We start from the raw sequence: 21,808 nt of genomic DNA on the forward strand, positions 1-21,808 counted from the left end.
CTTGGTCTCCCTTTTTTTCTCATGGGAGGAATACCAGCTTTCTTTTTTTTCTCTAAAGTGTGCCACCTTCTGGGAGGAATAATGCTTGCAAAGTTCCTCCCACCCACTCCAAGGCTTCCAAACTCTTCTGGGTTGTTTTTTGTTTTTTCGCGCTGGAACTTTTCCTCCATAAACCTGAACTTTCCTGAAGGCCCTCTTGTCTGTAAATATCTGCCCAAGTCTGTGTTTTCCAGGCACCGCGACCAAAAGGGATTGGATCTGGTTCACAGGATCCTGCTGGTTCCACTGGGGTCTATCTGCCTATTATCCAGTTCACAGGTGAGTAAGGCTTCTCCTAAATCCCTGGGCATATGGTGCTAGATAACGCAGGCTCCCACGGAAGCACTTTCGTTCCCGGATAGATGCCCAATTTTAGATGTTGAGAGAGGGCAAATGAGGAATGTCTTATGCTGCTATGATGTTGCTCCGTAACTTTTATGATTTAAATTGATTTTCTTAATTTCATATTTGTTGGCTGACCAAAAGTCTATCACACGAATTTCTACCTTTGCCAGAAGAAGAATTTAGCCACATTTACAATATATATATATGTTATATATAACATATATATTATATATATGTTACATAACATATATAATATATATGTTATATATAACATATGTATATTATATATGTTATATATATTATATATATATAATATATATATTATATATATATATATATATATATATATTTAGGTCACGATAATTTCAATTGTAACTCAGCCTTAGTTCTTACTTCATCATACATGGTGTTGATATTAGTTATACAGCACCCACTTTAAACTTCATATTAAATACAGTCATTAACCCCAGTGAACTTCTAGTCATTTCATACGACGTCTTTATCTTTTCTGAGATCCTTAGTTTTAATCATCCGTTAGTTGGCTGGGCTTATTCATCAAGTTGTTTATTTTAAGAACGATATATGCTATATTTATCATATTCAATAAGTTCTTAATGTTAAGTTTTGGTTTTAATTTGCGTGACAACTCAATGGATATAAGAACTTGCCTCTTTCAACTGTTTTTCTCAGACAGTGTAGACATTATTCTTCTATTTCCCGCCATCGATGGGCCTGTGGCAAAGTCCAGGGTGGGGTTCACATTCTGCATTGTAAGCAACAGACTTTTTCTTTGTACCGAAGAATAAGAAACTTTACCCAGACTGCTTTATTTATTTATTCAATGCTCAGATTTAGTTGTCTTCTTATTTCAATGAAGTTTTCTTCTACTAATGCTTAGCCGTTTTCCATTGTGGGCTAGTCTTCATCAACACCGATTTTATGCATGTCAGAACTGCTTACTTTCTTAACAACCATTTTCTCATTGCTTTGACTTGGTTCACAGAGTCACTTTGACATCATGATATCTCTAACGTAGTTTTGAGATATCAGAAGGCATTCTTATCTTCCTGATAAAAATATCAGAGGTATTTTTCACCTCCCTTTTCTGTGCTGACTGCCTCCAGCTCATGTTTCGTCTCTCTGTTATGTCTTTACCCTCTCCATTTTACCTGTTAGAGGAGTTCTTTTTCCAGCCTGAGTTGTCCATAATTTCTTCAAGTATGAAAAAGTATTTCTATGCAATTACCTAATTTCTCCCGAAACATGGATTCTCATACAAAGTTTTCACCTGCTTTTCTATGCTAATTTTAGGGGGGGCAGCAATAAAGCAAGGTGAAGAGGGTGTCTATGCATGGATCCCCTGGAACTTCTTTGTGGACATTGCTCATGTTGTATGGGGCAGCTTTTCAAGCCAGACATTTGTTCAAAGATAGTTTTGGGAGGGATGGGTATAATAATATAGATGATCCGGAAATTTCCAATTTTATACCAGGGAAGGTATGAAACCATCAAAAGATTTTAGTGAAGAGGGAAATCATATAGACACACATTAAGAACAATGCAAGCAGAATTTGTGTGGAATAGAGAAGGAAAACACATATAAATAAATATGATACCATTTTGAAACAACTGATAGGGAAAAAAAAATCCATTGTTTGTCTCTAAATATCTATGGAGAGCTCTTAAAATCAGCTCATTTTCCAAACTTTTCAACCACCCCCCACCATTTTCTGATGGTATTCAAATGGTCTTCACCTCCAGACCCCTGAGTGAATTCTCTTATTTTATTCCAACTAGTTATTTCATTGAGATATAGTGGACATACCCAAGTGATTTCTTTAACACTTAATGTCTCATTTATGAGAAAAGTATTTTAAGTATTAATAATAATACTATTCGAATTTGGAAACTTTGGCAGTCCATAACCTACATTTAATCCTCTCCTAACCCACTTGACATTTTCTATTTCTTGACTCCTCTTTGATGGGTTTTTTGGTTTCGTTGTTGTTTAACAAATCACCTCCAAAATTTAGCCTCTTAAAACAACAAACATTTATTATATTGCAGTCTTTCTAGATCAAGAATCTGAGTGCCCCTCAGTGAGATGCTGTGCCTGAGAGTTTCCCAAGATGTTGGACAGGGAGACAGGCATGTCAGGGTTCAACTGGAGGACGTTCTGTTTCCAACCTCATTCACATGGCTGCTAGCTGGCTTCCGATCTTCAATGCCTTTTGGCTGTAGATATCAGTTGTTTGACATGTGGATCTCTCCATAGGGTCCTAGGAATAAAGAGGAAGAAAGTTTATGGCACACAGAATTCAGTTTTTTGTAGCCTAATGTCAAAAGTGACATTCCATCATTTTGTTGTATTCTATGCATTAGAAGTTAGTTACCAGGTCCAGCCCATGCTCCTGCGTGCAAAATACATTCACCCTCCCAAAAGCCCCAAACATCTAATCCCACTAAAATATCAGCTCCTAGTGTAGAATCTTACCAGATAAATCAGGTTCATAGGTGGATGTTTCTTTGGACATAGTTCTTTAAGTACAGTTTCTCTAGGTATACAGATCTGAGAAATTAAGGAGACAAGCTTCCCATAAACAAAATGTACACTGTCATACGAATGAGGAGAAATGGATTTTTGTCCACACTGTTTATCTTTGGGTCTTTAAGGTCTCAAAAATTTTAAGATCCTCGACCTCTTGCCAATTGTTTTCTAGAAAGCTTGTGTCAATTAAATTCCATGCTGATTAAGCATAACAGTGCCACTTCTCATTCTTAACATCCCCAAGAACTATCCTTTCATTTCTCTAATATTTGCCAGTTTAATAGGTGAAAATGGTACTCACTTATTTGGTACTTTATTCTAGTCATTTTGTTGTCATACGGATCATTCATTCATACTTTTAGCTTGAATGTACCTTAGTGGAGTGTAAAGGATTAAGCCTAGTTGTAGTTCAGACCCACAGAACTGTGCCTGACTTAGGTTTCACTTAGCAGTTGCAACATACTAGGTCTTTCAACTGTAAGTTTGTATAAACCCTAAAATCACATTGCGAGGATTCACGCTCTCCCTTTCCTGTTTACTTATTTTGTTGCCTTGGACAAGATACAGTAATCTCTTCAGACCTATTTCTTAGTACGATGAGGAGATTTCTTAGTACAATCAGTACAATTGGGAGATAAGGGTGCTTTGTGGAGACTGAGACCACATGTGTAATGGGTTTAAGAAAGTTTCTGGGGGGCGCCTGGGTGGCTCGGTCGGTTGAACGTCCGACTTCGGCTCAGGTCATGATCTCACAGTTCGTGGGTTCGAGCCCTGCGTCGGGCTCTGTGCTGATGGCTCGGAGCCTGGAGCCTGCTTCAGATTCTGTGTCTCCCTCTCTCTCTGCCCCTTCCCCGCTCATGCTCTCTCTGTCTCTCAAAAATGAATAAACGTTAAAAAAAATTTTTTTAAAAGAAAAAGAAAGTTTCTGGCTGGTGGTAGGCTCACTCCTCTGTTGGCCTGATATATGTTGCCTATGCTAAGTTACAATCTCTACAAAAATAAACACACGCACACACACACAAGTTATCCATAAAAGTATATATAACATCCTTTGATCATTCAAAAAAAGTCATGGAAAAGGGTGTTATTGTTATCTTTTAAGTAATTTGTGAAGTAGGGAGGAAAGTCATTGTGTATATCGGATTTTTAATCTGCAAAGGCTTCTTTGCAGTTTTGCACAGGAAGCACTAAACTTTATCACAGGGCGTAGCCCTGATCTCCACAGTCAACAACACAGTTATTGGTGCATCAAATTAAATAATGTGGATTTAGGCACTTGGCAGGTAGCTTTAACTTTCTTACTTCGGTATACAACTATGCAAAACTCAGGTACAAGGAGGGTTGTAGATTACTTACCTAACAAAGATTTCAGAGTCTGTTTCAGACTTCGTTAAAGCCCAAGAAGTTTTTCTCTTTAAAACTACACTTCTTTCTGAGCCTGGCAATGGGGAAAGAGGGAAAGAGCAACTGAATGGTTTTGAAGGTGACGGAGACAGATGTGGGAAGCGACTTTCTCACTGGGTGAGGAGTTTATAAGGAAAGTGAGTTAAGGGAGGAGGTATGGTTGGCAGTTATGGGTACTTCCCCCCTGCCTCTGGGCTATCTGGGACGCGCATAAGGGGAAATTTACTTCAAGAGTATGCGGAAGGAATTAGAGGTTTATGGAATGGCATTCGTGGTGTTAAGAACAAAACCACAGGTCCCAAATGGAGTCACTTGTGTTAAGCTCCCATTACCGAAAAGACGTAATTAAAATTTCAGCTTTCCCGGAAATGGCATCTTAAGCCAGGCAATCAGAAATCGCCTGATCAGTGCTAGCGAGGTTATTTGCCTGATAGACCCCTGCGATCCCCTAAAGGAAGGTAACTTTGTGAAGATCGACCTAACTTTTTTTCCTAATACAACTTGCTCGATGCTACTCCCTTCTTTTATCTTGTAGAGTCTTTCATTTTGTAAAACTCTTCAAAGCTTCCTTCCGTCTGCTAGACCGGATGCTGCTGACTCGAATCCATTTTTGTGCAAATAAACCCTCAGCATTTTAAATATGTTTCAGTTTACCTTTCAACAATGGGGTGATAGCTCCAGGGAGCCGGTCATAGGAGGAGGTCGGAGTTTTAGAGGTCAGGGTATGTCCGCTTAAAAACCTACGTCCACATAGTAACAGATGAAAATAAGTTCCCATATGCCAACTTTCCCCTCCCTTCCCATTTTCCCCTCTTACTGACATCTTGCATTAGCGTGGTGCCTTTGTTGCCAAAAAAAAAAAAAATCCATACTTTCCATTAAGGCTGTCTCTATTTATATATTCTCTGTGTTTTGACAAATCTATAAGAACATGTCCAGCATTACAGTATCAGACAGAATAGTTTCATTGCCCTGAAAATCCCGTGGGCTCTGCCTCTTTATCTCTCCCTTCTCTTACCCCTCAGCCTTGTGAATCACAGATCTTTTCACTGTCTCCATAGTTCTGCCTTTTCCAGGATGCCAAATTGTTGGGGTTTTATAGGATGTAGCCTTGTCAGATCGTCTTCTTTCACTTAGCAACATGCATTACAGTTTCTTTTAGGTCTTTTCTTGACTTAAGGACCGCCCCCCCCCCCCTTTCTTCTTTAAGTCCCTAGATAATATGCCATTGTTTGGATGTTCCACACTGCTTATCCATCCATCTATTGACAGACATGGTGGCTGTGGGACAGACAGACAAACAAGCTGCCACAAACAAGCTTGGGCAGATATTTCGTGGACATCGGTTTTCAACTCCATTTTCAACTCATTTGTGAAATGCCCAGAGAATGAAACTCATTTGTGAAATGCCGAGGTCTGGATCCTAAGATAAGCATATTTAGTTTCTTAAGAAACTGCTGCCTTTTACAGTCAAGTGCTTTGTTATTATCATCACCTGCTGAAACTTCTAAAATGTCTCAGAAATTAAAACAGTCCACGGAGGGGAAAAATGTTGAAACTAAGACCGATTTCCTCAGTTACTGTCTTGTTTTAATAGAAACACGTGTCATTGCTGCTCCAACTGGACAAATGTCACTGTGGACCATCGTCGGCTTTGAAATCTAATTCCCCCCCCCCGAGAAAATCCAAGAGAGGGTGATGGAGACAGACTTAACCCAAAGAGGCAGAGCCCTGTCGCCATCTTTGCTAGGCCAGGCCACGCCCACGATGTAGAGTCCGGAGCAGACTTTTCCCCTGCAGTGAGTGGCCCAGCAGGGCATGGCAGGGGGCCTGGGAGGAGCTCCGTCCCCACTCAGGACAAGGGTAAAGGCGTCCCCACAGTTGTCCACCAGGACCCCAAACAGCAGGTCGAGCAGCCCAGCTGAGTGTGGCAAGGAGCCAGTGAACCGCCTTGGCTTCCTGTTTACAGGCTTGTGCGGCTCTGTTCTTCCTCTTTGTCTATTTCAAAACTCGTGGCAGCGAATAGAAACACAAGGAGGTGAAACTGAGAGTAAGAACCCGACCAGGTGGCGGTCAGGCCCTGTTCGTGGTTTGGGCGGCTGCCGGCGCCACCTGGCACGGCCCTGGACAGGCCTGTGCGGCCTAGAAGCTGGGGCGCGGAGCGCAGGGCTTCTGCAGACGCCAAGGCAAGGCCTGCCGAGGTGGGCAGCCCTAAGACTCCTCCGTCCCCACTTTTCCTCTTTCTCCGGAGTTCCCAGAGAGTGAAGGAGGAACCAGCATCGGCAGCCAAAAAAGGCGGAAGAATAAAAGGCCACCCGGGTTTCGCCCAGGGTGTGACCTCCGAGGGCCTTCCTAGCCTGGTGAACATGCCCTGGCCAGGCCACTTGAAAAAATACGACCTAAGACCCCCACCCCAGACGTCCTGAGCCCCTGACCTATTCTGTTCATCAGAGTTTGCAGAACTTAGGGGCGGGGGAGGGGGGGCGGCGAGTAATGGAGTCCCTGGGACAGACCCCATGGGCTGAAGCTTAAGGACTTTTGGAAAGGCCGCAGGGGGAAACAAGTGTTTAGTGTTCCAGTTCAGGGTCCCTGCCCTTCCTATTTCTCAATATCGTCCTCCCCTCACTCGTCCCCAACTCCTTGGCCTTCCTGGGTGGAAAATCTGTGAAAGCTGCTCCTCTCAAGAAGCGTTGGTATTTTAAGTGGAAGGTAGAGATCCACTTGGAACTGGTCCCTGTCTCCTTTTCCATGAACACAAACACCCTAACTTTTGGGGGGAGACTTGTTTTTAAAGTGGGTCTTGGGGCGCCTGGGTGGCGCAGTCGGTTAAGCGTCCGACTTCAGCCAGGTCACGATCTCGCGGTCCGTGAGTTCGAGCCCCGCGTCGGGCTCTGGGCTGATGGCTCAGAGCCTGGAGCCTGTTTCAGATTCTGTGTCTCCCTCTCTCTGACCCTCCCCCGTTCATGCTCTGTCTCTCTCTGTCTCAAAAATAAATAGACATTGAAAAAATAAAATAAAAAAATAAAGTGGGTCTGGGTGTCCTCAAGCCCCTCGTGGCAGAGCAAGGGTGTGTTAAAAAAAAAAAAAAAAGTTCCTTTATCAGGCAGCTTATCTGTGCCACTGTTTTCCTAACGTATTGCTCTTGGCTTTGCCATGGTTTTCAGGGTACGAGATAATCATGACCTTTTGAGATATCCTTCTCTTGATTAGACACCATCCACCTTGCCTGGCTCATTGTGGAAAATCTGTCCAGACCTCTCTTGTAGATGTCAAAGGTGCTTGCCCCCCTCCTCCCCCCCCCCCTTCAGAATATGCAAAACTTTCCTTTCTCAAGCCACAACAGTCAACATTCTACAAATATTTGGTGATTGGATAAGAAATGACCAGTTGCAACTTGTTTTTAAATCCTTTTTAGCGACTCTGTGCCTTTTGATTGGAGAATTAAAGTAATTACTGATAAGTAAGGGCTTGCTAACACCATCCTGTTGTTTTCTGACTGTTTTTGGAGTTCTGTGTTCCTTTCTTTGTCTTTCGTTGGCTTTCTTTGTAGGTGCTTGATTTTCTGTAGGGGTATGCAGTGGATTTGGCCTGTTTATGCTTGATGAATTTACCGTGGGTTTGGGTCTGTGGTTACCATGAGGGTTACATAACATGTGTTGCAGATAAAACAGAGCGTTTTATGCTGAAAACTTGGCTCGCCCACAAAAACTTTGCCCTTTTACTTACCCCTCAATGATTTGTGTTCTCCGTGTCATAACTTATTTCTTTTTATGATGTGGGTCCGTGAAAACAGTCTCGTAACTGTAGTTATTTCTTAACAGTTTTGCCCATTAAGCCTTTATGCTAAAGCCATGGTTACATAGCACCATACTCCAGTATTTGAATATTCTGAACTTGACTATATATATTTACTGTATATGTCTTTACCAGGATGTTTTACAATTTCATGTTTTCTTGTTACTAATTAGCATCCTTTTGTTTCATCCCGAGGAACTCTTTTTTCAGCATTTCTTGTGAGGTAGGTCCAGTGGTGATGAATACCCCCAGTTTATGATGGTTTGGGAAAGTCTTTATCTCTCCTTCATTCCTGAAAGACAAATTTGCCCTGTAAAGTAATTTTGGTTTGCAGTTTTTTTTCTTTTGCTCTTTAAATATGTCATCGCAGTCTCTCCTGGCTCGCAAGGCGTTTGCTGAGAAATCTAATAACGTTACGGGGGTTACTTTATTTGTGAAAAACTCATTTTCTCTTGCTCCTTTAAAGATTCTCTCTTTGTGATTTTATACCGTTTTGTTATTTTGTGGTTTGGAGAAGATTGTTTTAGGTTGAAAGTGTGGGGTGGCTTAATAGCTTCATGAACTTGGATATCTAAGTTCCTCCCCATGTTTGGGAAGTTCTCAGATGTTCTTTCTTTAAACAAACTTTCTGGGGTGCCTGGGTGGCTCAGTCGGTTAAGCATCCGACTTCGTCTCAGGTCATGATCTCATGGTCCGTGAGTTCGAGCCCCGTGTCGGGCTCTGTGCTGACAGCTCAGAGCCTGGAGCCTGTTTCAGATTCTGTGTCTCCCTCTCTCTCTGACCGTCCCCTGTTCATGCTCTTTCTCTGTCTCAAAAATAAATAAACATTAAAAAAAAATTTAAAAAAATTAAAAAAAATAAAAATTAAAAAAAAATAAACAAACTTTCTGTTCCTTTTGCCCACTCTTCTCCTTTGGAGGGTCCGGCAATGCACAGATTATTTCTTTGCATGATATCCTACAATTCATATAGGCTTTCTTCACTCTTTTTTTCATTTTGCTTCTCTGGCCATATGATTTTAATAGACCTGTGTTGTAGTTCACTACTCCTGCTTGTTGCAGTCTCCTGTTGAAGCTCTCTTTGAGTTCTTTAGTGCAGGCATTGTAGTCTTGGACTCTAGGATTTCTGCTTGACTTATTATAATGTTTTCTATTCGTTTGTTGAACATCTCGTTTTGTCTATGCACTGTTTTTTGAATTTTCTTTAGTTGTCTATCTGTGTTTTCTTAGAGTTCACTGGATTTCTTTAGGAGGATTCTTCTGAATTCCTTGTCAGACAGTCCATAGATCTCCATTTCTTTAGGGTCCATCATTGAAATTTTATCAGTTTCCTTTGGAGATGGTGTCATGTTTCCTTGCTTATTCATGATTACTGTGGCCTTGTATTGGTGTCTGTACATTTGAGGATATAGGCACCTCTCCAGTCTTCACAAACTAGTGTTGGAAAGCCAGCCTTTCACTACTCAGTTTGTCCAGAGATTCGGGTGGGCAGTCTAGTGTTATCCAGGGGTGGGCTTGCTATTGGAGTCCTTGGGTGACCTGATGCTGAAAATGGTTGTATGTCTGGACCAGCTGTATTCACCCTGATGTTGAGCCCTAGTGGGACCTTGGGTTCATAGGTGTTGCTCCCATGGAGCTAGGGTTTGTGGGTATTGATTGGGAGCCTGAGTTCATAGGAGTCACCCAGAGCCATGGGAGCCAGCTGGAGCTACCTGGGGCCATAGGAGCCTGGTAGGTGATGGAGTGGATCAGGGGCCTGAACTCATGAGAACAGTGGAAGATACCTGAGCCACTAGGAGCTACTGGGGCTAGCTGGCATAAAGGTGGGCCAGGAGCCTCATTTCCCAAAGGCCCTCTGTGAGGCCGGGGCCAGTGAAGCTGCCTAGAGCGTGTAGCCTGCCTGGGGTCACTGGAACTGGAAGGTTCCAGAGTGAACCAGGGTCTGTTCTCATGGGAGCGTTGTAGAACCTGGTGCCATGGGAGCTGCCTAGGGCCACGGGTGCTTCCCTGCCTGAGTCAAGGATTCCACGTGGGGCTGCTGGAGCCACATGGGGCTGCTGGGGCTGCCAGATTCCCGGATGCAATGAGGGCCTAGATTCTTGGGAGCCTGCAGGGAACCCTGCCTTGGCAGCTGCCTGGAGCCGTGGATGGTGTCTGGGACCTCTGGATCAGGCAGGCGCTGGATGAGCTGGTTTCATGATTCGTGGGAGCCTGCAGGGGAGTCACAGGAGTGGCTTCGGGGCCACTGGAGACAGCAGGTGCCTGGAGGAAATGACGCCTGGGTTTCCGGGACCCTGCCCGGATCCTGGTCACTGGAGCTGGCTGGCACTGGTGGGGAGGAGGCCCTAGGTTAGTGGGAACCCGCAGGGAGCCACTTAGACCTTCTGTGACTCAAGCTGCCATGGTTCAGTTTGAAACCCTGGAAGAACTGGTAAAAAATGGTTTTGGATCATGCTGTTTGTTGAATACTTCGCCCCCTGAGAGGGGTAGACTGCATAGGATTAAAGCTGAAGGATAAGGAAGAACCCTATTCCAGCAGACTTGGGGGCCTGGGTGCATATTAGTACCTAACATTTATTGTGTTCTCTTCCTGGAACCCTGTGAGATATTTTAGATCAACTCTTTCATGTAATCTGCAATCATCTTCATTTAAGAAGTGAAAATGACCAGAGGGTTCTGTAGCACAACAGGCAGAAACTGGGACTTCCCTGAGCTGGGATTTTTGGTCAGTTTCACAAAAGTAAGCTGGAATCAGAGACCTTGAATGAGTTAGGCTCAAAATTGGGAAGTCAAGCCCCCAAAGTCCGTGTTTCTCCTGATTACCATGCTACCACCCAGAAAGAGAGAAGGCTGTAGAGAAGAGAGGCCCAAGAGCAATGCGACAGAAAGATAACACACGTATTTACTTCCTGTAAGTAGAATTTCCTTTTAGAATAGAATTTCCTGTAAAGATAAAAAGCCCTTCTGCGCCTGGGTGGCTCAGTCGGTTGAACGTCCGACTTCGGCTCAGGTCACGATCTCGCGGTCCGTGAGTTCGAGCCCCGCGTCGGGCTCTGGGCTGACTGCTCAGAGCCTGGAGCCTGTTTCACATTCTGTGTCTCCCTCTCTCTCTGACCCTCCCCCGTTCATGCTCTGTCTCTCTGTGTCTCAAAAATAAATAAACGTTAAAAAAAAAAAATAAAATAAAAATAAAAGCCCTTCTGACCTTCAGATAGGCCTTAGCAGAGAATCATCTCATCACACTTGGAAATGTACAGACAACGCTGAATATAGTGTCTGGTATATTTTGAGCTTTCTTTTCTTTCTACTGGGATTATGTATGGCTCACCCATGGGCATTGTATTTATGGGAAAAATTTAATCTCATGGAACACGTATTGCACAATGGGATAAGATATATAAATTCTTTTTGCGCTCTTCCGTTTATTAAATTATTTTGATAACCAATGAGAAAAATTACAAACTGGCCTGCGACTGGCCTTTAAAAAGTGTTAACACATTCAAAATTCTCTCATTGTCCATTACAATTATACAGGAGAATTTGAAAAGTGCTGAAACTCTTTACTTTGTTCTCTGTATGTTAAAAACTTAGAAACACTGAAAAGTGCTTTTTGCACTTTAATGCTTGGTGTTTATGTCTTAAATTACAGGGTGCTACATAAATATTATACCTATAAACCAATAGCACTCTTGATTTTACCCTTTCTTGGCTTTAAAATTCTGCTTCTATCCCAGATTAAATCACAAAGAGTTAATTTCTCGAACGCTTTAAGCACTCAGCACCCAATGTCAAGGCTGTTTCTATACTATTGAGTTTTAAAAAACAAAATGTTAAAAATCCTTATGGCGTTAGCTACACGGGACTGATGAATCCCCAAAAGAACAACTAGGAATTGACACTGCAATTTTCCCTTATTCCATTTCTCCTCCTTTGTTGGTGTATCTGTCAATTTCTTCTTGTAATTCCATGAAATTTTCATTATATATCCTTTAAGGCTATGTTATTAGCTGCATGCAAATAAATTTCATTCAGGGATTAAATCTTTTTTTCCAGTGAGTAGTGACTTTATTTCACCCTGAATATGATGCTTTTTGCCATACAATCTGTTATAGCTCAGGGTTTCCAAGAGGCACGAACTCCCATCTAGTTCACGTCTGTATCCTCGGAGACTGGCAGTGTGTCTCAGATATAGCACGTGTTCGAAACGGGTCTGTGGACATGCCTTCATTATTATAAGACTCCGTCTTACTTGCATGGTTTCTGTGAATTTTTTGACGAAGACGGGTACATTTCTCCAGACGTCTGGAGAGTAAAAAACAGAACAAAGCAAAAAACCCCAAGACTTTACGTTGACAAACTGTGTGTGACTGACTCATAGATGAAATTTGAGTCAAAGCGTGGCCCTAACCTGGTGTTCTTTTACAAACTAGGTTCCGAGGCATATATCTAAAGCATGGATTCCATTTCTCAACCGGCTGTGACCTTGATCCATGACCAAGCCCCTTGAGCAGAATTTTTTCATACGAACAGTAAGTATAAGAAGAGCGGTTTCACTGCCTAGTGACAAGGTTCAAATGAGATAACATAAAAGTCTTTGCCAGCATGTGAAGCTCATAGTAAATGTTAAAATATGTTGTTCTTCCATTATAGCTCTATGGAAATAAAAATAAAGTACCAGCAATAGCTCTGCTACCAGTGTGGGGAATTCAAAGTGACGTTAAGTTCGTCAGTCTTCTGCTCCTCCCAGCAGGAAGTCAGTGAGCTGTTTAAGTCAATTGCTGATACTTCTGTGGAAATCATGATTAGTTGAATTAATTATTCAAAGCGCATGTGTGAAACATGTCCTTATGAGAACAAGCTTGCAAAAGTACACGGTTTATAACAGAAAAAGTCTAGGGTAATTTGGGACTTACCCAGTTTCCTAATTTAAACACATTCTGATTCATTCTTTACATTGTGACCAGAGAGATCATTTCAATACAGATAGGATCAGGTCACGTTCTTGCATAAAATCTTTCTATAATTCCTCCTCTGCTCTCAGTGTGCAACCCAAACTCCTAACAGTAGCTAAGGCCACATGATAGAATTATGTCACTGTTTCCTTTCCATCTTTAAAATGCCTGCGCCCCATCTCCCCGACCTTGTTACCAAAAAATAAATAAATAAAAGAATTCGTACCCTAAATACATTTCCGGCTACCGGATAGCTCCAGACTGGTGGAAGCATTCCAGAATGTGCAGTAGTCAAGCCAGAGCTCCGTGGTGTTCACGTCCACTGGAAATGATAACAGGAGTCGCCCACTTACGCACGGTCTCTTTATTCTGTGGTTTCAGAGACCTTTGGTAAACTGTGGTCTGGAAGTAGACGATTCTCCTGACATAACATCAGAAGGTCAGCAGTAGCCTAACACTCCATCTCCCTGCCTACCTACATCATTCACCTCAGTTCATCTCATCACATAGGCATTTTATCGTCTCAACCATCGCACGAGGAAGGGTGAGTATAAGAAAAGCAGATCAATTGAAAGAGAGACCGCATCAAGCATAACTTTTATTATAGCGTGTTGTTCCAGTTCTCTTTTCTTATTGTTATTGCTTATCTCTTGCTGTGCATAGTTTATAAGTTAACCTCTGTCGTAGGGGTGTGTGTGTGTGTGTGTGTGTGTGTGCGTGTGTGCCCAGTACTATCTGCAGTTGCAGGCATCCACTGGGGATCTTAGAACGTGTTCCCTGTGGATACGGCGGGGGGGGGGGGGGGGAACTGCTGCATTGCTTTTTTAGCAACTTGAGAAGCATTCAGGGCGCAGCCGTCTAGGAGTAATAGGGATTATAGTCGCGTCAGCAGCTGGGGTTCCATAGACCTGAATTCTGGCGTAGACGATGGAGAGAGACTGAAGGAGCGGATCAACTGGGGGTGTGGTTTATGTGTAGAGAGCTGCAACCATAGAGGAGTTTTGTCAACTCATCCTTAGTCTTCATTTAATTATGGCCTTTCGCGGAGATACTTTCTGAGTTTCTCGACATGCTTGTGTTCCCAAAGCTGTTACTTCCCCAACAGAAACCTCATTACACTGTGTTTCTGTTACTTACCCAGTTTTCTTATTTCCCAATAACAGTGTTGCAGCATGCCAGGAGAAGTCACAGTGACTTCTTGCTTATGTTCGCATTGCTTTGTGCGGTCCCTGACGGTAGTAATTCAATTAAGTTAATTAATATTTTGGGGTACGTATTGTGGTTTCCTTCAGTTGCATGATCACAATAAAAAGGGAAAGGATTACATTTTTTCCTAAATATTTATTTATTTATTTATTTAAATCCAAGTTAGTTAACATAGAGTGTAATAATGATTTTCGGGGATAGAATTTGGTGATTTATCACTTACACAGAACACCCAGTGCTCATCCCAACAAGTGCCCGCCTTCATGCCTATCACTCATTTAGCCCATCCCCCCCACCCAATACACCTCCAGCAACCCTTAGCTTGTTCTCTGTATTTAAGAATCTCTTATGGTTTGTCTCCTTCTCTGTTTTTATCTTATTTTTGCTTCCCTTCTCCTATGTTCATCTGTTTTGTTTCTTAAATTCCACACGTGAGTGAAATCATATGATATTTGTTTTTCTCTGCCTAACTTACTTCACTTAGCATCGTCAATCCTAATTTCATCCACGTTGTTGCAAATGTTAAGATTTCATTCTTTTTGATTGCCGAGTAATATTCCATTGTGTATATATACCACTTCTTCTTTATCCATTCATCAGTCGATGGACATTTGGGCTCTTTCCATACTTTGGCTATTGTGGATAGTGCTGCTATAAACGTTGGGGTGCATGTTCCCCTTCAAATCAGCAGTTTTGTATCCTTCGGATAAATACCCAGTAATGCAATTGCTGGGTCATAGGGTAGTTCTATTTTTAATTTTTTGAGGAACCTCCATATTGTTTTCCAGAGTGGCTGCGCCAGCTTGCATTTCCACCAGCTGTGCAAAAGGGTTCCGCTTTCTCCACATGCTCACAAACATACGCTGTTCATTTTAGCCATTCTGACAGATATGAGGTGGTATCTCATTGTGGTTTTGACTAGTATTTCCCTGATGATGAGTGATGTTGAGCATCTTTTCATGTGTCTGTTAGCCATCCGGATGTCTTCTTTGGAAAAGTGTCTATTCATGTCTTTTGCCCATTTCTTCACTGGATTATTTGTTTTTTGGGTGTTGAGTTTGACAAGTCCTTTATAGATTTTGGATACTAACGCTTTATCACATATGTCATTTGCAAATATCTTCTCCCATTTCGTTGGTTGCCTTTTAATTGTGCTGATTGTTTGCTGTGCAGAAGCTTTTAATCTTGATGAGGTCCCATAGTTCATTTTTGCTTTAGTTTCTCTTTCCTCTGGAGATACGTCAAGTAAGAAGTTGCTATGGCTGAGATCAAAGAAGTTGTTGCCTATTTTCTTCTCTAGGATTTTGATGGCTTCCTCTCTTACATTTAGGTATTTCATCCATTTTGAGTTTATTTTTATGTATGGTGTAAGAAAGTGCTCCAGATTCATTCTTCTGCATGTCACTGTCCAGTTTATCCAACACCATTTGCTAAAGAGACTGTCTCTTTTCCATTGGGTATTCTTTCTTGCTTTGTCAAAGATTAGTTAGCCATATGTATGTGGGTCCGTTTCTGGGTTTTCTCTTCTGTTCCCTTGATCTATTCTATGCATCTGTTTCTGTGTCCGTACCATACTGCCTTGATGATTACAGCTTTGTAATATAGATCGAAGTCTGGAATTGTGATGCCTCCCACTTTGGTTTTCTTTTTCAACATTACTTTAGCTATTTGGGTCCATTTCTGGGTTCTCTATTCTATTCCATTGGTCTGTGTGTCTGTTCGTGTGCCAATAGCATACTGTCTTGGTGATTAGAGCTTTGTAGTAGAGGCTAAAGTCCAGGATTGTGATGCCTCCCACTTTGGTTTTCCTTTTCAACATAACTTTGGCTGTTTCGGGGTCTTTTGTGGTTCCATACAAATTTTAGGATTGTTTGTTCTAGCTCTGTGAAGAATGCTGGTGTTCTTTGGTAGGGATTGCATTGAATATGTAGATTGCTTTGGGTCGGATCAACATTTCAACAATATTTGTTTTTCCAACCCATGAGAATAGAATGTTTTTCCATTTTTCTGTGTCTTCTTCAATTTCATTCATAAGCTTTCTATAGTTTTCAGTGCATAGATATTTCACCTCTTTGGTTAGGCTTATTCCTAGGTATCTTATGGTTTTTGGTTGATTTATAAATGGGATCGATTCCTTGATTTCTCTTTCTACTGCTTCATTATTGGTGTATTGAAATGCAATAGATTTTTGTGTGTTGATTTTATATCCTGTGACTTTTAAAAGATTAAAAACAAAACAAAAAAAAATCAAAGGAAGCTAGATTTTAGGTGTCTTTCAGTGTCCTTGTTGAAAGAAGCTTGATAGAGAAAAAAAGGGAAAGGAAAGAAAAAAAGAAAAAATTTAAAAATTTAAAAAAAATGTATAATAAAATAGAATATAAAATGAAATTGGATAAAACTTTTTAAAAAAATAAAAAATAAAATAAAAGGAAATACATTTTTCTCTTTCTGTGTCCAAGAGAAAGAAAGAGGGAAAGAAAAAAGAAAACAATTTAAGCAAAAACAGAAGCAAAGAGAATGAACAAATAAATGAACCAGCAAACAGAATGAAACCCAAATGAAGTTACGTCCTGTTTCCCCTAGAACTGAAACTATGAAGCATTCTATAGTCCATACGCTCAGCAGGTGGAGGGACTGTGCTGGTCTTCTGGGGGATGTGCTTGGATTAATGGTATAATGGCTTGGTATAATGGCTCCGTTCTCCACTAAGTGTTGCTGCTTAACTTACTGAGATGGATCTGTGTGCGTGTGAGAGGTGAAAATGGCTTCACCCAGCTCCCTAGTCTCTGGGGAAGGAACTTCTTGCTCTCACTGACCTGCATTCAAGCACCTCCCCTTTGGCTGAGGCCTCCGTCTACTCCCCACCTCTACCCTGTCCATGTCCAAGCTGTTTGCCTGTCAGGTGGCAGTTCACTCCAGAGCTTTATCTCAGATGGGGTTGTGTTCCAAACCCCACACTTCAGAGATCCCCGTGGCTTGGACCCCCACTGACTCTCTGGGGGAGGGTCTTGCCGAGCAATGGCTTGCCCCAGAAAATGTTCTTATGATCACGTAGTAGCAGAGGTTCAGAGATGCCAAGTCACAACCCACAGCCCGATGCCAGGTTTCGCCGCACTCTGGTTTCTGCGTCCCAATACCGGCAAACGTGGCTGCTTTCCAGGGTCCGCTGGGACCTTTGCCTGTAGGGGGGCAAAGGCCCTCCAAGCAGGGGAACCGCTTCTCTCCGGCATACAGACCCCTCAGACCCCGCTGCTTGCTCCTGGGAATTCACCCTAGTTCCTCACCAGAGCACCGCCAGTCACTAACCTCTGAAACTTCAGACTCTGCACTCCACTGTTTATAGAATCCTGGTGGTATTGAATCCCTCCCTTTCTCCCCATCGATGATTTTGGGAAAAAGATTTCTTATTTAGTCCCCTGTGAGTGTTTTCACTCTTTCTCTCCAGCTACTTTCAGGGGGAGTACTTTTCTTGCGCAATCCCAGTGTGCCACAATTCCCCCCTTTCTCTTTCTCTCTGTCCTCTCTCTGTGAAAGTGGCTCCCTACTTTTTGTGGCTTTTCTCTCCCCCAGTTCACCTGTCTACATCAGGTACCTGCTGAGTTCTGTGGCTCAAGTTACACGGATTGTTGCATTAATCCTCAGCTCAATTTCCTAGGTGTTGAGAATGGTTTGGTACTGATCTAGCTGCGTTTCAGGGACAAAGACAAGCTCAGCATCTCCAAGCTGCTCTGCCATATTAACTCACCATCCGTTTATTTTTGAGAGAGAGAGAGAGTGGGGAGGAGGAGCAGAGAGAGAGAGAGAGAGAAAGAATCCCAAGCAAGCTCCACGGTGTCAGTGCAGAGCCTGATTGGGGCTCGATCTCACAAACCGTGAGATCACGATCGAAGCCCAAACCAAGAGTCAGACACTGAGCCACTAGGCACCCCAGAAAATCGGATTCTTTCAGAATTCCCATTAGGTCTAAGATTGGACTTCTGTGTCTCTCAGAATACAATGTAATAACCAGAGAGACCACTGAGACCTCAAGAGCAGGAATAACCACAGAATAGGTGGAGAGCAAGACGTGAGAAGACACAAAGTAATAAAAATGGAAAAGGAGAGAAGGACAAAGGAAGTGAACTTGGATAAGATTTATCACAACAGGAATTCAGATAGAAAGTGTGGGTGGGGCCATAACTTCTGGTAGGACAGGCTGGGCTAGCATTATCTCTCCGTGATCCCCATCTGAAAATCACACCAGGGATAGGCAGTCGAGAATTTTTAAAGATGGTGAGATGAAAGGGAGCTGGTTTGGGATCCTAGAACTGGAGAACTAACACAGTGGCAGGGCACCTTGTATGCCCTTCCCACTGTACCTAAAAGAAGTCAACTACAGCTTGGTATTTCCTGACCCCCAACCTAACAATAAAAGACAACCCAGGTAGATTCTTCTCTTGCACTGATTGATGGCTTCCCACTAACACTACCAGGCAAGTCCAGTAGGGCTAGTGAAAGGGATCTACTGGGATCCCCATTGTCAGTAAGCAGCTGAAGAAAGCACTCACCCTTCCAGACCTGAGACTCTCCTCTCCCGTGCAGAGACACCACAAGGCCAGGAACACCAGCAGGGGTGAACACACCCTAATAAGCACACTGTCCAGGCAGTTTTCTTCATTTCTGTGGCTGAAGGCTCCCTTCTTCCAGCTGGATGCACCAGGCTGGGTGGGTTGAGAACGCTCCTTCTGCTCCCCTCCTGTGGCACCAGGAGAGACCACGGGAGCCCCTGTGGTACCAGATAAACCAAGACCAAAATAACACTGACTCTGAAAGTTGTCACTGGAACCACAGAACCCAAAAGTGGGCCAGAGTGTGCATGCTACATCTAAAGAAGCTGACTCCTTACTAAAATAAGGACGTATAGCTCCCAGAGTCTCCAAATGCAATGGTCAAAATAGAGAATCCTGTTCCTTGGTATTGACCCGAAGAAGCTGGAATCTTACATCCGCATAAAAACCTGCGCAAGGATGTCAGCAGCCTTATTCATAATTGCCAAAATTGGGAAGCAATCAAGATGTCCTTCAGTGGCTGAGTGGTTAAATAAACTACGGAACATTCAGACAAGGCAATATTATTCACAGCTATGAAGCAATAAGCTATCGGTGCATGAAAATACTTGGAGGAAACTTAAATGCGCATTACTAAGTGAAAGAAATCAATTTGAAAAAGTTTATGATCCCAACTATACGACTTTCTGGAAAAAGCAAAACTATGGAGACAATAAAAAGGTCAGTGGTTATGGTAGTGGGGGGCTAGAAGGTGATAAATTAGCGGAGCAAAGAGGTGTGCCCTATTATTGTGGTTGAGATGTGTTTGCCTTCAGTCTAGTTGTCTGCAATGGCTCTCTTGGCCTGTTATAGGCAGGGTTTGGTCTCCGTGATGTTAAAGGGCCAGTCTTAGGCCGCCTTGGGCTTGAGTTGGGTCAGACCAGATAGACGCCCAGCCTCAGCCCACTACTGGGGCTAGAGTCATACTTACGTGTGTGGTTATCTTACCCTCTCCCCAGGACAAGTCACTTTGGAGTGGTGTTGGCCATTGTTGGGGATGAGACCTGCATCCACTTGAGAGGGACTCTGCTGAATGAGGATGGTTGGAGGGTGTAGTCTGCAGGAGAATGTGGGGGCAGGGTGCACTGTTAGCAAAGCTAGGTGGAGAGTCTTTGGGCTGATTCCCACAGGTGTCCACGTATCTAGGCTAGTGGGCCGAGGAGAGAGATGGCACCAGCCAGATGGCACTTCTTAGAGAAGTGTCCCAAAGATATCTGCCCCTCCTGTACATGCTCTGAGGCCAGGAAATAAGTCTACCTTACTGCATACCCCATATGCTATGCTTTTCAAACTGCTGCTCTTATGCTATATCTGTGTAGATGAGGTTGTTTCTTATGCTTTTTTTTTTTTTTTTTAAGGGCTGGAACTCAGTTTCCCTGTCACCCTCCAGCTCCGTCAGAACCAAACCTGCTAACTGTTAGAGTTTCCTGTGTTAAGCCCTGCTGATTATAAAAACGTGTGAAGTTAAGCCCCTGTGATTTTCTTTTTTTTTTTTTTTTTTTTTATTTTTATTTTTATTTTTTTTTCAACGTTTATTTTTTTATTTTTGGGACAGAGAGAGACAGAGCATGAACGGGGGAGGGGCAGAGAGAGAGGGAGACACAGAATTGGAAACAGGCTCCAGGCTCTGAGCCATCAGCCCAGAGCCCGACGCGGGGCTCGAACTCCTGGACCGCGAGATCGTGACCTGGCTGAAGTCGGACGCTCAACCGACTGCGCCACCCAGGCGCCCCAAGCCCCTGTGATTTTCAAAGGCAGACATGATGGGGATTCATCTTCTCAGTGCAAGTCCCCCTTGTCTGGGGTCCCCGGCGTGGGTCTCTTCCTCTCCCTTCTCCATGCCTATGGTGTACCTCCCCATTGCGGTGAGCCTTGCAGGTTCGTTTGGTTCCCAGCCTGTCTCCAGGCCATCTTTCCAGTTTTGACGTGGCCTCCTCTCTATGATCAAGAGTGGAGAGGGGCGCCTGGGGGGCTCAGTCAGTTGTGCATCCAACTTCGGCTCAGGTCATAATCTTGCAGTCCGTGAGTTCGAGCCCCACGTCAGGCTCTGTGCTGACAGCTCAGAGCCTGGAGCCTGCTTCAGATTCTGTGTCTCCCTCTCTCTCTGTCCTTCTCCTGCTTGCATTCTGTCTCTCTCTCTCTCTCAAAAATAAATAAACATAAAAAAATTAAAAAGAGTGGAGAGTTTGTTCAGCAAGTCTTGGGATCATTTTCTAGGTGAGCTACACTGATGTGTGTGTTATTTAGGTGTACCAATGGGACCAGGTGAGCTCAGGATTCTCCTGCTCCACCAGTCTTTCTGGAAGTCACAATATTTTCATTTTTTTTAATGTTTGTTTTTTTTTTTTTTGAGACAGAGACAGAGCATGAGAGGGGAAGGGGTAGAGAGTGAGAGGGAGACACAGAATCCGAAGCAGGCTCCAGGCTCTGAGCTGTCAGCACAGAGCCTGATGCGGGGCTCGAACTCATAAGCTGCAAGGTCATGGCCTGAGCCTGAAGTTGGACGCTTAACCGACTGGAAGTCACAATATTTTAAACTCTGATGCTCATTAAACCCCGGTCTTTGTTCTTAGTGACCCCCGGAAGTTTCAGGTATGCCAAGCTCCATCAGAATTAACATCTTCTTGGCCTCATTAGCTTTCTGAGGCAGGCAAGTTAGACATTGATGGTAACATGTCAAAGCGAGCAGGCAAAGTGGTCATGTGATTTGTGTGGTCCAACTCCTTTTAATGGAAAGCTGACGTGGGGCTTGATCCCACAAACCATGAGACCGTGACCTGAGCTGAAACCAAGAATCTGAGGCTTAACCAACCGAGTCACCCAGGTGTGCCTAAAAATGTGTAAGTAAAAAAAAAGAAAAAAAAAAAAAAATGAAAGCTATATTGGACGAGACAAAAACTACGCCACCTCTTTTATGCACAAAGGGTCAGGGCC

General features: G+C 43.1%; 3 long non-coding RNA genes across 3 annotated transcripts in view; 1 reads left to right on the forward strand and 2 right to left on the reverse strand.

Moving 5' to 3' along the window:
* Window positions 1-18,974, forward strand: LOC123590473. The gene is made up of 4 exons (XR_006708778.1): window positions 1-318; window positions 12,561-12,659; window positions 13,464-13,626; window positions 18,870-18,974. It is a non-coding gene; the product is annotated as an uncharacterized LOC123590473 (long non-coding RNA).
* On the reverse strand, window positions 2,413-3,689 carry LOC123590474. The gene is made up of 2 exons (XR_006708779.1): window positions 3,234-3,689; window positions 2,413-2,663 (listed from the first exon to the last, which is right to left on the reverse strand). It is a non-coding gene; the product is annotated as an uncharacterized LOC123590474 (long non-coding RNA).
* LOC123590476 overlaps window positions 18,836-21,808 on the reverse strand; it is a 7,021-nt gene continuing 4,048 nt past the window's right edge. The window contains exon 2 of the long non-coding RNA XR_006708781.1: window positions 18,836-19,053. This is a non-coding gene — a long non-coding RNA (uncharacterized LOC123590476). The remainder of the gene's footprint in view (window positions 19,054-21,808) is intronic.

This window comes from Leopardus geoffroyi, chromosome B4 (assembly GCF_018350155.1).
Source record: "Leopardus geoffroyi isolate Oge1 chromosome B4, O.geoffroyi_Oge1_pat1.0, whole genome shotgun sequence".
NCBI lineage: Eukaryota > Metazoa > Chordata > Mammalia > Carnivora > Felidae > Leopardus > Leopardus geoffroyi.